Consider the following 14,342-nt stretch of genomic DNA (forward strand, 5'->3'; position numbering starts at 1 on the left):
GTGCCACAACTACTGAGGCTGCGCTTTACAGCCTGCGAGCCACAACTACTGAGTCCATGAGCCACAACTACTGAAGCCCACGTGCCTAGAGCCCATGCTCCACAACAGTGAGAAGCCCTCACACCACAACAAAGAGTAGTCCCCACTCGCCACAACTACAGAAAAACCCGTGCACAGCAACGAAGACCCAACAGAGCCAAAATAAAAAAATAAAATAAAATAAATCAATAAATATTTTTTTTAAAAAGAAGCTACCTATAGGTGGCTGGAGGAATACAGAAAGGAAGGGTGTCTTAGAAGTTCAGAGAGTTTTCATTGTTTTATGTACACTTTTATTTTTTTTCTAATATGGTAAAGTTCTAAATTTATAAGAAAAAGCCAATCAGTTTTCCTAACTGGATGTATTTTTATACTTCCATCAGCAATACATGGTAATTTTAACTCCTCCCCATTCTCAGATATATGTCTACGTATAGCTGATTCACTTTGCTTTACAGTAGAAACACAACACTGTAAAGCAACTCTACTCCAATAAAAATTAAAAAAAAAAACTCCTCCCCATTCTCAGTAAAATTTAATGTTACCAATTTTTGTTTTATTTTTGTATTTAATTTAGGCATCTAGAAATTTGAGGTGCCGTCCTATTATTGTTTCCCTGGTGTCTAGCACAAATAGATAAAAAATGTGATATACAGAATGAATATTATTCAACCTGAAAAAAAAAAGGACATCCTTCCATTTGACACAACATGAATGAACCTGAAAGACATTATGCTAAGTGGAATAAGCCAGCACAGAAAGGAAAATACTGTATTATCTCAATTATATGTGGAATTATACTGAAGACCAACTCATAAAACAGAGCAGAATCTTAACTGTCTGGAACTTGCTACGGGGGAGACAGGAGATGTTGCTCAAATGGTACCAAAATTCGGTTATGCAGGATGAATGAATTCTGGAAATCTAAGTGCAGTCTGGTGAAACAATTATAGGGTACATTATACTTGAGATTTGCTAAGAGAGTGTATTCGAAGCGTTCTCACCAGAAAAAAATGCAAGTAAGTGAGATGACAGATATGTTAATTAGCTTGAATGTGGTAATCATTTCACAACATACATGTTTATTTACATTTTTGAACTTGTACAAATACTGGATCTGCAGAAATGGAAAGCAGGGTGCCAGATGGCATGGCTTATGAATTGCAGGATTTAATGAGAAATTAACTCCAAGTAGAAATTAACACAACATTGTAAATCAACTACACTTCAATTAAAAAAAAAAAAAAAAAGACTCGGGGACTTCCCTGGAGGTCCAGTGGGTGAGACTCTGTGCTCCCAGTGCAGGTGGCCCGGGTTTGATTCCCCGCTCGGGGAACTAGATCTCACATGCATGCTGCAACTAAGACTCCACATGCCGCAACTATGAGCCCACATGCCGCAACTAAGACCCAGCACAGCCAAAATATAAAAAAAAAAAAAAAAAAAAAAAAAGACTCTAAAACATAGAGGTCTTTGCTCCCGCGTATCTGCTTTTGGGTTTCAGCAAAATGTGAGCATCTGCCGCTGAGGTGTGGGAGGAGCAGCCAGCCCAACACTGATCTCCTGTAACCTGTGCAGGGAGGGGAGGACCCAGGGTAGGACAGACCTGGACACAGCCTCCTGAGGGGGTGGATCAGGGCGGGGCTGGGGAAGGAGCCCGCTGTGTGCACTGCTCTCCCTGTCTCTGGGGTATTTTCCCTCACTGTCTTTCCTATGCCTGCCCAACAGAAACTTAACCTTCAGAGTTCATATTCTTTTAACCCATTTAGTCACTTCCCTGCCTGTTTTAAAAAATAAAATAAAAAGCACTTGAACAGAAACACAATTTTCTGGGACAATTATACTAGAAGCTATTTTATTCTTAACGAGTTCAAAGAAATGCAAGTCATCATCATCATCATCAATAACATCATAACCTCTCCTGTCAGGTGACAGCCCTTCAAGGGGTGACATCAGGACTCACACACAACAGAGGAAGGGAATTGGCCCAAATGAAGCCAAAGTCCCCCACAAAGCACTCCTTTGGGTACCAGCCACACAATCCTGAATTCAAACATTTAACCACTTGTAATATCCTTTGGGTCAGGCTCTGTGAAAGAGTTCAGGTAACATCAGCCATTCACAAATATCTCCTCACATGTTGGCTTGTGCTACAGAACGTGTATTTTCTTAGAGTGGCCATGTGATAGAATTCTGACCAATGATATGGAAAGAGAAGATCAGGGGAGGATTATGTCTCCCAAGGCAAAAAGGAGTGGCTTCAAATCAAAACCTCTATGTCCTATCAGATTCACACATGCTCCTTCTTGCTTCATGGAACATGGTTCGATGCTTGATAGTTGGGCAACCACACTAGAATTATGAGAGAACAAAAATGTGCACAATGCCTGCATGTAGACAATGCCAGAGAGAAGTGAAAAATGAAAAGGTACCTTATTAGTTTTCACAGCCATGTTATCAGCTATGAGCATCTACCTATTCCCTGTGTACATAGCACCAAACGTACATCTTCTTTCCTATACATATGCATTAGTCCATTCTTGGTATAGCTGAAAACAAACTACCAGCTACAGAAAATGACACATTATTATATTTCATTTATACCAATGTTAAATGTGAGCATAACCTGCTACCCAACTCCACTGTATCAATTACCACAACTAAAACAAATCCTCCTTCCACTCCAGTCAAGATAAGTACAAAGACAACATGGGTTGTGAAAAACTTGGGAACTTCTAGTCTAGAAACTAAATAAACTGTTTAAAAAAGAAAGGCTCACTGCCTCTGACTGGTGAACTTCTCACACAACTAAGTGATGCCTCAGGCAGAACCCAAAACTCTTATTTATTTGTTTATTTATTTATGGCTGCATTGGGTCTTCATTGCTGTGCGTGGGTTTTCTCCAGTTGCAGCGAGTGGGTTGCGGTGTATGGGCTTCTCATTGTGGTGTCTTCTCTTGTTGCAGAGCAGGGGCTATAGGCGTGTGGGCTTCAGTAGTTGTGGCACGTGGCCTCAGTAGCTGTGGCTCGCGGGCTCTAGAGCGCAGGCTCAGTAGTTGTGGCGCACGGGCTTAGTTGCTCCACGGCATGTGGGATCTTCCCAGACCAGGGCTCGAACCCGTGTCCCCTGCATTGGTAGGTGGATTCTTAACCACTGCACCAGCAGGGAAGTCCCCAGAACCCAGAACTCTTGACAAGACTATCACTCTGTTAAGAGAAAGGTCCCTGCCACCTGTGGGCAGAAGGTCACTTATTTAAAGTGGACATAATTTATGTTGCAGTTATGTTCCTGGCACCTCGTTTTCTGTGAACCACAGCACATGCCTTGCTGACCTGCCTCTTACAGTGTCCAGAAGGCTTCCTCATCTCCAACATCTAGGTTGCCGTGTGATATTTTAAAGCTATATTCACAAAGTTTGTTTCATTCAACACCCACCCCCTCTCCGTCAAACTGCCACCGATCTAAGCCTGGGAAAATGTAATAATCTCTGTATACTAACAGCATCTAGTCTTCAGTACTGCCCAGAAATTTGTTGAAATCACAAGGACAGAATCTGATTTCCCAGATTCTCAGAAACCCAGCACATCTGCCAAGTCTCCATCTCCATCGTTTGTACATCAGAACACACCACCACTAGGTGCCTTAGACCTTGGAGTGATTAAAGGGAGCTTCCTTGCAGTTTCCTCCCTCCATTTCCAAAGAACTCTCCATAGTTACTTTCAACAAGTCTTGCGCGTCTCTCTAAGAAAAACACCATCATTCTATTTTATCAGTCTTCACACATCTCCTAGTGCTAACTGCCTGAGTTAAGACTCTGGTCCATTGAAGCTGCTCCACTCTTACCACAATTAAGTGATCACAGTGTTGCACGTGAACCTTACAAGTGACTTCAAATTCGTCACTTAAATTTCTCATTGTTTTAGAAAAGTATTGAAAGCACACATCAGAAACTACCAGGGCCTGCATGGATGACTGGGGGTGAGGAGAGCGGTGAGAACTCTGTGTCCTTAACAAGGGCAAAGAAGTACAATGACTGGCGTTCATATGTAGCAAGGATGACAATGAGGTTACACAGAAGAACTGGAAATAATTAGGAAATGAAACAAGCAGATTTTTCTCCTCAATTCAGAGTGTCAGTTGTGCAACCAGAGAACAGGTATCCTCTCTCCACTTGCAGAATTTATGCAATTCTACATTTAATACATTTTCTGTCTCTTACCTCATGCTGCAGCATTACTCAACTGGAATATTTTTCTCCTAATTATACAGTATCTACTATACACCCATCACCGTCATGTGTGTTTGTTCACTCCATGTAAATGCCTAAACAACCTCATGACTCAGGAATTCTCCAGGTTTTCACTTGGTCAAATTGTCACAGTAAAGTGAATAACTTTGATAATGTCACTTATAAGAATTGGAAGAAACAATAACTGAAGAAGAGTTGTCTTACCGTTCCTCTCTAATTAAGAAGAAAAAGGGACTTCTCCGGTGGTCCAGTGGCTAAGACTCCTCGCTCCCAACGCAGGGGGCCCAGGTTCGATCCCTGGTCAGGGAACTAGATCCCGCATGCCGCAACAAAAGATCCTGCGTGCCGCAACTAAGATCCAGTGCAGCCAAATAAATAAATAAATAATAAAAGAAATATTAAAAAAGAAGAAAGGAATTACAAAGAATCCCAAACAGGTCAGACAGAAAGTGAGAAATGTCCACTGCAAAAATTAAATCTCTCTTCCACCCCAGTGATCCTCTCTCGAGGCAATCAATATGAAGCATCTAAGTATCTTTCCAGTTTTCTCTGCCATAAACAAATATTTATTTATTCAAGTGGGAGCTTTCTCAACATACCATTCTGTATCTGGCTTTTTCTTTTTTTTTTTCCTCTAAATTCTACGTTGGAATTTATTTCCTAACCGCCCTAGTAGATCCCGTAGTTTCTGGAGGCTACTATTGCATCTGGGTGGGTGTTTAGATTGTTTCCACTCTTCTTATATGCTATAACTTTCTTGGGCATGTGTCTTTGCACTTATTTGTAACAAATCTTCCAAAGTGGAACAGCTGTGTCACATTATACGTGCATCTTTAACTTCAGTAAATGTTGCCAAAGAGCCTTCCAGAGACTTCATTGTGACACTCCCATAAAATGATGGGAAGATGCCTTAAAAACAAAACTGAAAACCCTGTTTACTACTAAGCTTTTAACCTTGGCCAATCTGATGGGTGAAAAAATGAAATCTCATCGCTGTTTCAATTTGGTTTCATGATCACCCTCATTACTAGTCAGATTGAATACCTTTTCATATATTAAGATACTTCGAAGTACTTAGTACTGTTCTTAGTCCATTTAACTTTTGGAATGTTGGTCATTTTTTTTTTTTTTTTTTTTTTTTAATTTTTATTTATTTATTTATTTATTTATGGCTGCATTGGGTCTTCGTTTCTGTGCGAGGGCTTTCTCTTGTTGCGGCAAGTGGGGGCCACTCTTCATCGCGGTGCGCGGGCCTCTCTCACTATCGTGGCCTCTCTTGTTGTGGAGCACAGGCTCCAGACGCGCAGGCTCAGTAATTGTGGCTCACGGGCCTAGTTGCTCCGCGGCATGTGGGATCTTCCCAGACCAGGGCTCGAACCCGTGTCCCCTGCGTTGGCAGGCAGATTCTCAACCACTGTGCCACCAGGGAAGCCCCTGTTGGTCATTTTTTAAATAGATCTATAAGAGCTCTTTTTATACTACAGAATAGCTTTTGCTTATTAGGTGTATTGAAAGTACTTTTCACAGTGCCATTACCTTCTGACTCTGTAGGCTTCGCCACACGTATATTTTGACTTCTATGAAGTCAATTTTATTTACCTTTTCCTTTCTGTTCCTAGGTTTCCTGTTTCCTGTGAAACATCTTCACTCTAAGATAATTTTTCATATTGCCTTCGTTTCTTTCTTCAACGTCACTCCAAGAAAGAAGCAGCTGGAAGCCCGGACGGTCTGAGTTTGTCCCTCTGCAGCTTTTCAGAGCAGCCTTCCTTGCCTTTGGAGATGCTTCTCAAACAAGAGTGGAGTCTGCAGAACACAGCCTGCCAGGAGGTCACAGGGGCTTGGAGTCGGGGGAGTCACAAGCGTGGAATCATTTGGGGAATCTGGGTGATGGTTATATGGGAAATCTTACTATGCTGACTAGATTTCTGTGCATCTGAAATTATGCTGAAATAGAAAGAGTTTTTAGAGGGATAAAACAGGGAGCAGCGCAGGGCCACACAGCCACAAGTTGGTGTGAGAGGGTGGAGGCCCCGCATACCCTCCAGATGAAAGACAAGGGTTTGGAGGTGGTTGGCCAAGGCAAGATTTCACCCACTCGCTGCTGGATGTGCCCACGAGCCCTTCAGCTTCTTTTCTGCATTCTCCGGGGGAGACTCCAGCGCTGATGTCCGGGGCTTCCTCCGAGTCCGTCCTCGGGGGAGGAAACGAGCCCTAAATATGTGGTCCTGGGTTAGTCGTGATCCTGCCCTGGCTGCCATGGGTGGGGTTTGGGAAAGGGGCATTGATTACGAATAATAAAACCTTGGCACCTTACATGTCAGACCTAGGAAACCAGGAGCCAAGATGAGCCAACATAAAAGGGAAAGAAAATGGAGAATGACACCCGTTTGTCTCATATGTGACCCCAAAATAGGGCCAGGCCCCGTGACCTCACCTGCGTGTGGCTAGCCATTCCAGCTACCGTCAAGATCAACTCTAGAAGAGCTGGACTAACCGTGACTAACTTTCTAGTTTTCTTTGTTTTTTTATTTCAAGTTGAAAAACTCAGAGATGCTTGTGATTTTTAAAATTTTGTTCTATAGTTTGAACAAATAATGCCTCCACATGGTTCAAAATTTTTAAAGTACCCCTAGCCACTTTAATGCATCCTAGTTGCTAGTTTCTTTTAGATCTTCCCAGAGATGTTATATGCACTGAGAAGCAAATATGTTTATGCATAATTTCCCTTCTAATTCATACAAAGGGGAGCAATGTGTTCTGTGCTTTGAGTCTTTCCATGGAAAATGTATCTTGGAAACACTGGAGATCTTTCCATCAGCATGTGGAGACCTGGCCCATTCTTTTTCATGGCTGCATAGTGTTCCATTGTATGGCTGACCCATCATTTATTTAACTAGCGTCCTATCCATAGGCATTTAGGTTGCTTTCAACATCTCACTAGTACAATCAGTGCTGCAAAGAATAAACTTGTACAAAGATCATTTTACCTGTATGTGTGACTATCTATAGGAAGGATTTAATGCCTCGAAGTGGAAATGTTGGGCCAAAGAGCTTAAACGTTTGTAATATCGATAGACATTAATGCTCTGCTCTCCACAGGGGCACTTGTCATTTTCTTTTTTTTTTTTTGCTTTATTTATTTATTTTTGGCTGCGTTGGGTCTTCCTTGCTGCGTGTGGGCTTTCTCTAGGTGCAGAGCGAGCAGGGGCTACTCTTCGTTGTGGTACCTTATCTTGTAGCGAAACCTGGGCTCTAGGTGCTCGGGCTTCAGTAGTTGTGGCACATGGGCTCAGTAGTTGTGGCTCACGGGCTCTAGAGCGTGGGCTCAGTAGTTAGGCACACGGGCTTAGTTGCTCTGCAGCATGTAGGATCTTCTGGGACCAGGGCTCGAACCCATGTCCCCTGAACTGGCAGGTGGATTCTTAACCACTGCGCCACCAGGGAAGTCCCTGTCATTTTCTTAAGTGATGTTAATTCTACTGAAAGGAGCCAGCCTGGTGTGGCAGCAGAAGTCCCAGTCAGCAGCTTTCTGCCGTCCTCCGAATAAAAGAAACCAAGCCCTAAGTGCACACAGCACTTACAAAAACCTGGGGCCAGGCTCTGTCTGCGGGGAGGCCCTGGTCCTGCTCTGGGCGCTCAGCGATGGGAGGGAGATGCTTACTTTTCTCTGTATTTCCTTTTCCATCATCAGAATTTAGCACCATGTGCATGAATTACCTATTCAAAAGTTAAATTCACTATTTAGAACAGAAACAAAGAGAAGCCTTCTGGAAAGCATCCTGGCCTGGGAGGGAGGAGGCCTGGGTTTTAGTTGCTTCACTTCTCTGGGCCTCCTTCATCTCCTTTGACCAATGAGGGGCTTGAACAAGATGAACTTCCTCCGGTGACTTCCAAGCCAGAGTGAGTGTAAAAGCATCCAAGCGGAACAGATTTTGGGGTCAGACAGAACAGGGCCTGAGTCCTGGTTCCCTCAACAGACCTGCTGTGTGACCTTGGGCAAGTTGCTCAACCTCTCTGTGCCTCCATCGCCTCATCTGGAAGATGGAGATAAGAACACCCATGTCACAGGTCTGTTGGGGGAGTACGAGGTCATGTGCCTAAAGCAGGGTCTATGGTGCCAGGCTCAGCAAAGGGTGCTGTAATCAGGTGAGGGCAATTCCAAATACTCTACAAAAAATGAGCTCTACGGGGAACCTTAGAGACAGTGTCCATTCTGACACCCTCAGTTTACAGGTGGAAAGTGGCAGTGCAGAGAGGGTGGGATATATTGGGTGTCAGCCGAGGAACCCAGCACGCCTTCCTTCTCTCTTCCTGCCCAGAACTTCTGGGCCTCAGATGTGGCTCTAACTCAGTTCCTTGTGTGATGGTATTTTATCCATCAGCTGGTCCTAAAGAGTTATCTATTCTCACGTTCCCTGCCTGGCACGGGTGACACCAGGGTCTGGTCACAGGCCACTGGGACTCTGAGGCCCCAGTATTGCAGCCCCCAAACCACGCCAGGGTCTGGCCTTCCCAAGTGATGGATCCCAGCCAACTCCTGGGATATTGGGGTCACGGACATCCCACTTAAGACCCTCTGCTCTCTACTCACAGAGGGGACAGGCTTCAGGCCCTATCATGGGACAGGAAGTTCAAAATGCAAACTCTCCTAGAAAAATAGGCATGGACCAAATTTCACATTAACCCAGAGAGGATGGGATGAGGAGAAGGGAGAAGAGAGAAAGGCAGGGAAGAAGGGCCTGAAAACAACAGGAGGGATGAGAGACAGGTAAACATTTCAAAATGAAACTCACAGGGGACTGATTTTATAGCCAGGAATGGAATCTTCTCATTTCTCTGTCCCCAGCCCATGGCCTGGCACACGGTCAGTGCTCAACAGATGAATGAATGCACGCGTCAACGAACGGGTGAGCAGCTCAGAGAGCTGTTGTTTAACTGGGATAATGTATGAGGAAAGGCTCTGCACCACGAATCTCTCAGTGCCGCCAGCGCCTGGCACACAGTAGGGCCCAAGTCGCTGTGTGCTTATGGCACAGGTGCACCTCCCAGAGGTGGGGGAAAACTATGTCCTCTTCTTCCAAAGGAAGCTGGTAGTGGAAGGAGAGCCTCATCAGCATTGCTTTGGGGATTCAAACCTGCCCCCGACCAAGCTCTGTGAGCATCTCCCGGTTCTGAGGAAGAAGGGAGGCGAGGCCCTGTTTAAATCATAAAGATGTTGCATCCTGACACATTTTCCTCCCTTTCTCGTGGAGACAAGCAGGAGTTAGTAAATCCACATCCACAGATCTGCAGGAGCAAAATCTTGTCTTCTTGTATCAGAAGCTATAAGCTCATTTCTAACCTGACAAGTCCACACAAAAACTTGTACACAAATATTCTTAACAGCATTACTCATAATAGCCACAAAGTGGACGCAACCCATATGTCCATCACAAGGTGAATGGATAAACAACATGTGGTACGCACACACAATGGAATAGTATTCAGTGATAAAAAGAAATAAAGTACTGATACATGTTACAACATGGATGCACCTTTAAAATATTATGCTAAATGAAAGAAGCCAGACACAAAAGGCCATATACCGTATGATTCTATGCCTATGAAATGTCCAGAATAGGCAAATCCATAGAGACAGAAAGCAGATTTGATTGCCAGGGGTTTGGGGGTACCGTGGCATGAAGAGTGACTGCTAATGAGTGTGGGAGTTTCTTTTTGTGGTGATAAGATGTTCTGGAATTAGACAGTGGTGATGGTTGAAAACTTTGTGAATATAGTAACAAAATACTGAATTATACACATTAAAAAAGAAATAAAATTTTAAAACCAGAAAAAAAAATAGTAACACTGACCTATCAGGCCATTGGCTGTTGAACCTGGACGTCAAATTGCCAGCTCCAGAGCAAAACAAACTCCAACCCATCATCCGGGGTGCACACCAGAAAGACAAATACAGATACACAGTTCATTCTCTTATCAAGATACGATACCTCTGAAATGAGTAAAGAGACACAGTGAACACTTCCCCACCTTCTTAGATGGAGACACGTATCTCTCTGCTTTTTGAAAAATGACAAACCTTCCTCTTAGACAAACATCTCATTGTGTCCCGTGGTCTCCTGCAGGCACATCTGTTGAGTTGAGAGTGAGAGGGTCTGGGTCAGCACCAAGCATCTTTATGTATCCAGCAGGCGTCTGGATGGGAGGCTGGGTCCCCTCGTGACAACGTCTGCTCCGAGATGGACTTCTTCCTGCCCTTTTCATGAACTGCTCAGGGAGGCCGGGCCACCAGCTCTCAGCAGCCTTCACGTCTGGCCTTGGATGGGTGCCTGACTCACATATGTGAACACACCCTGCAGAGCCTTGAATGGCCTTCATCTTCCTCACAGGTAGAATAATGGGGTCAGATTTGACCAGGGAGATGTGAAGAGTGTTCCAGGGAGCATCACCTTCAGAGGGGTAGGAGGTGAGACTTGGGGAGCGCTATTAGACACTGGAAAACAGGATCCTCGTCCACAGCACCTCTCCGGGGCTTTAACGTGCTGAAGTGGGAGGCAGGATGGTTATACGGATTAAGAGCCAAACCCTGGAGTCACACAGTGATTTGGGCATTCATTAGCTGTGTGACCTTGGGCAAATGACCCAACCTCTCTGAGCCTTAGTTTCCTCACCTCTAAAATGAGAGTAACAAGAGTACCTCCCTTCCCAGTGAGGCTGGGAGGCTTCAATGTGTCAAAGTGGGGCTAGTCAATTACCATTCTGTGAATCACAGCTTGGCCTTGGCCCCTGTGGGAGCTCAGAAAGCACAGCAAATTGTGCCCTGTTGGATATGAAGGAGGAGTTTTCCAGGGACAGGGGAAGGGGGAGGGAATCCAAGGCAAAGGGAAAAGCAGGCACAAAAGCATGGAGGCACGACTGGCTGTGGTGGCCTCGAGAACTGCTGAGATGCAGACGTGTGGGTGACTCAGGCACGGTGAGTAGGGGAGGGAAGGAGGCAGCAAGGGAGCAGCTGGAGAGGGGGCTGGGCCACAGCGAAGTCACTGGGAGCCACAGAACAGCTCTGGAGAGCATCTGGCAACTGCCACGAGTAACGGAGGAGAGCAATGAAGGTGCTATGTGCGTGGGGAGGAGGGGCCAGCTGGACACGACCCTTCTCTCCCCCAGCCTCGTGGCTAAGAAGGCCCTCTCTCCTGCAGGGGATGTGGAAGGAGACCTGGGGCCGGCAGTCAGGCTCAGGAGAGCTGGGAGGGCTCTCAGCCAGCCAGGGGAGCCCCGGGGAACTGGAGCAAGTGAGCCTCGCACTTGAAGCTATGCACGGGGAGAGGGTGCAGGCAGCAAACAGACTGTTTTGAACTAGGAATTAGATTCACATGGCGTAAGATACAAAAAAGTCAGGGGACCAAAGGGCAGAAGAGGTAACATGAGGGGGTGGGAGCAACCTCTGGGCCAGTTTCCTTTCCTAATAAGTAAAATAAAACTAGGTCCCCAAAGTGAGGTCAAGCTTTTCTCCTTGGTACCAAGAGAATGGACAGACGCTCCTGAATTTGAAGAGCGCCAGCCTGGGTGAAGTCAGGAAGGAACCACGCAGGCAGGCAGAGAGCAGTCAAGCCCCAGGTCTGGAATCGGGGGGAGGAGTTTCAACTCCCCCTCCAGGAATTGCAGCTCACCCTGGTTGCTCTTACTCCAAAAAATTAGGAAAGGAAAAAAAGTAGGAAAGAATTAAGATTCCACACCTGGCAGTTTTAACTTACAAAAAAAGTATTTATTAATCTAGTTTTCCTTCTCTTGCCATAATCCAGAAGCATGACGCTGATGGCCTGACATATCAGTGTGAAGTTGTCGAAAGCCCCACCAGTCACTGATTCCAAAATTCCATGACTGGCCTTTGTTAGGCAACAGGACTGCAGTTACAGCAATGGTTTCAAGTCCATACAGGAAGCCCACCAACCCCAGGGTCTCCCGCACCTGCCATGGCTCACCGGGTGGGTTGTGGAGCGTGAGAATCAACAGCACCGAGCAGACGGACCGAGAAGGCTTCGGGCAGAACATGCTGCGGTGTACTTCCCCTGACAGAGGCCGGAGCTGTCCACCCGCAAGGCTGCTCGGTCACAGGCCTGGTTCCCTGGGAAGCATCTCTCTTTGGCCGAGGGTCAGAAGGCTGCACACCCAGGTCGCCCTGAGAAGCAGTCCCCACACGCCAGCCCGAGCCTGAGCCGCCATCGCTGTCTTTCCAGCGGGTCCGCCCAGCCCGCTGGCGCTACTGCTGCTTGTGTGGAAGAGCCTTCCTGGGTGGTGGCAGCTCCCTGTGGATCAGGGTGAGTCCGCAGAGGACGAGGAAGACTCCTCCCCTCCACAAGACCTCCTGGCACTCTCCATACAACACAAAACCCAGGAAGGCCTGCAGGACAGAGACAGCTGTGAGGCTGGGCAGGCACGTGCCCACAGGATGCGACCACAGTGGGTGGGCACCACCTGACTCCCCTGTGGCTGAGTGCCCCCCTAGGGCGGGAGGAAAGGTCTGGAGCTGGAAGTCTTGGGCCTGAAACCCATCTGTTACCTTCAGCGTATCTCACCTGGAGAAGTGGGGAGGGTACCTCCTCACAGCATCGGCCCCAGCAAAGCGCACAAGAAAGCCCAGCAGAGGCCGGCAGCCAGGCCCAGCACACAGCTGGTCCACCAAGTCCTCCCCGCCTGGACTGCAGGGCTGACTGGCTCAGCCCCACCTGGGAGAGAACCTCGACCCTCCACATCTCCTGCCTGAGTTCACAGACCCCTGAGGAGCAGCAAGTAGGCTTTTGACAGTTGGACTTCATCCCCATCTAACTTGAGAATTCCTTCAAGTTAGAGATTAGAGGAGCAGCCACTGGGAGTCAAGACACAGCCCAACCTCTGCTTGAATTCCTGGCCCTTCTCCTATGTGGGAAAGCCGGGGTTGCCCGAGGATAACCCGCCCAGAACCCTCCCAGAACCCAGGTTTGGGACAGAGGAACTGTATGCTCAGGCTACTCACCGAGCTGAGGATATTTGAAAAAGTCACCGTGACAGATGCAATGGCTGAAGACATGGAGAAACTGAGGCCCCGGCTAAAGAACGTCCACATCAGAGAACTGGTGGTAGCCATCACAATAATGCCTAAGACGCAGAAGCCCACGTTCACCTGCAGGAGAAAGCGTCACTGCAGCCACGGCCAGCCCCGGGGAAGCACGCCCAGCAGACCCCCTCACAGCACCCAGGGTCATGGTTACTGCTGGCAGCCGGGCCACCACAGCCTGGGGGTCCTCAGAGCTTTCCTGCACAGGGCTTCACTTAACCCTCAGCGGGCAGCACACCCACTTTACACCTGAAACAACCTCAGAGAAGACCCATATTTGGCCATCTTGCTGGCCATATGACCTTGGGCAGAAGTCAAATGCGAATCCATATCCAGTTATCTTCTATTGAACACCAGTCCCTGACTGACCCCCACAGTGACCAAGGCTTGAAGTTCAATCCCGGAGGGCCAAGTAGTTATTACTCGATATGAGGGGCAGAGTCCTCACTTCCCGGGAGCAGGTAAAGCATGAATAAGTCCCGTCTCCCCGCCACCTGTGAAGGCTACATCCCACTCGGGCCGGTCCCATTGGGCATTCTTGAGCTTTTACTCTGTGCCAGGCCCTCTGCTAATTGTTTTAAGTACATTTTCATTTATTCCTTAACTTCATTTTACAGATAAAAATCCTGAGGCATTAGGTAACTTGCCTAAAGTGCCACAGCTGGGGGGAGCCGCCAGGATTCAAGCCCAGGCAGTGTGGCTCCCTGCTCTGAACCAGGACACAGCCATTCCTGGGGAAACCACACGGGGGACTATTTGAATGGCGATCCCAAGCATCACTTGGAGAACTTGCAGATTTCTTTCTTTTTTAAAGGAGAGCCTTGAGAGAAGAAAGGACCTTCAGAAGCCTCCTACACAAAGGATATGCAGACCCCTTGCTTGGTTTTGAGTTTTAAACCTGCCTGCAGACAGAGCTGCTTCCTTTGGGGATGGTGTCCATCTAAACCTAATACTCTCATTTCT

At 46.8% G+C, this 14,342-nt stretch overlaps 1 long non-coding RNA gene across 2 annotated transcripts in view; it reads right to left on the reverse strand.

Moving 5' to 3' along the window:
- The window catches only part of LOC309637804, a 70,860-nt gene extending 56,741 nt beyond the window's left edge, over positions 1-14,119 (reverse strand). The window contains exons 1-2 of one of the 2 annotated variants that reach the window (XR_014250821.1): positions 13,299-14,119; positions 12,029-12,591 (exon numbers count right to left, since the gene is read on the reverse strand). This is a non-coding gene — a long non-coding RNA (uncharacterized lncRNA). Of the gene's footprint in view, positions 1-12,028; positions 12,592-13,298 lie in introns of those variants that run through there. The other variant, XR_014250820.1, reaches the window with a different exon arrangement.
- Between the last annotated feature and the right edge of the window lie 223 nt (positions 14,120-14,342).

The sequence above is a fragment of the Balaenoptera physalus genome, assembly GCF_965194825.1.
Source record: "Balaenoptera physalus genome assembly, chromosome: 11".
Lineage (NCBI taxonomy): Eukaryota > Metazoa > Chordata > Mammalia > Artiodactyla > Balaenopteridae > Balaenoptera > Balaenoptera physalus.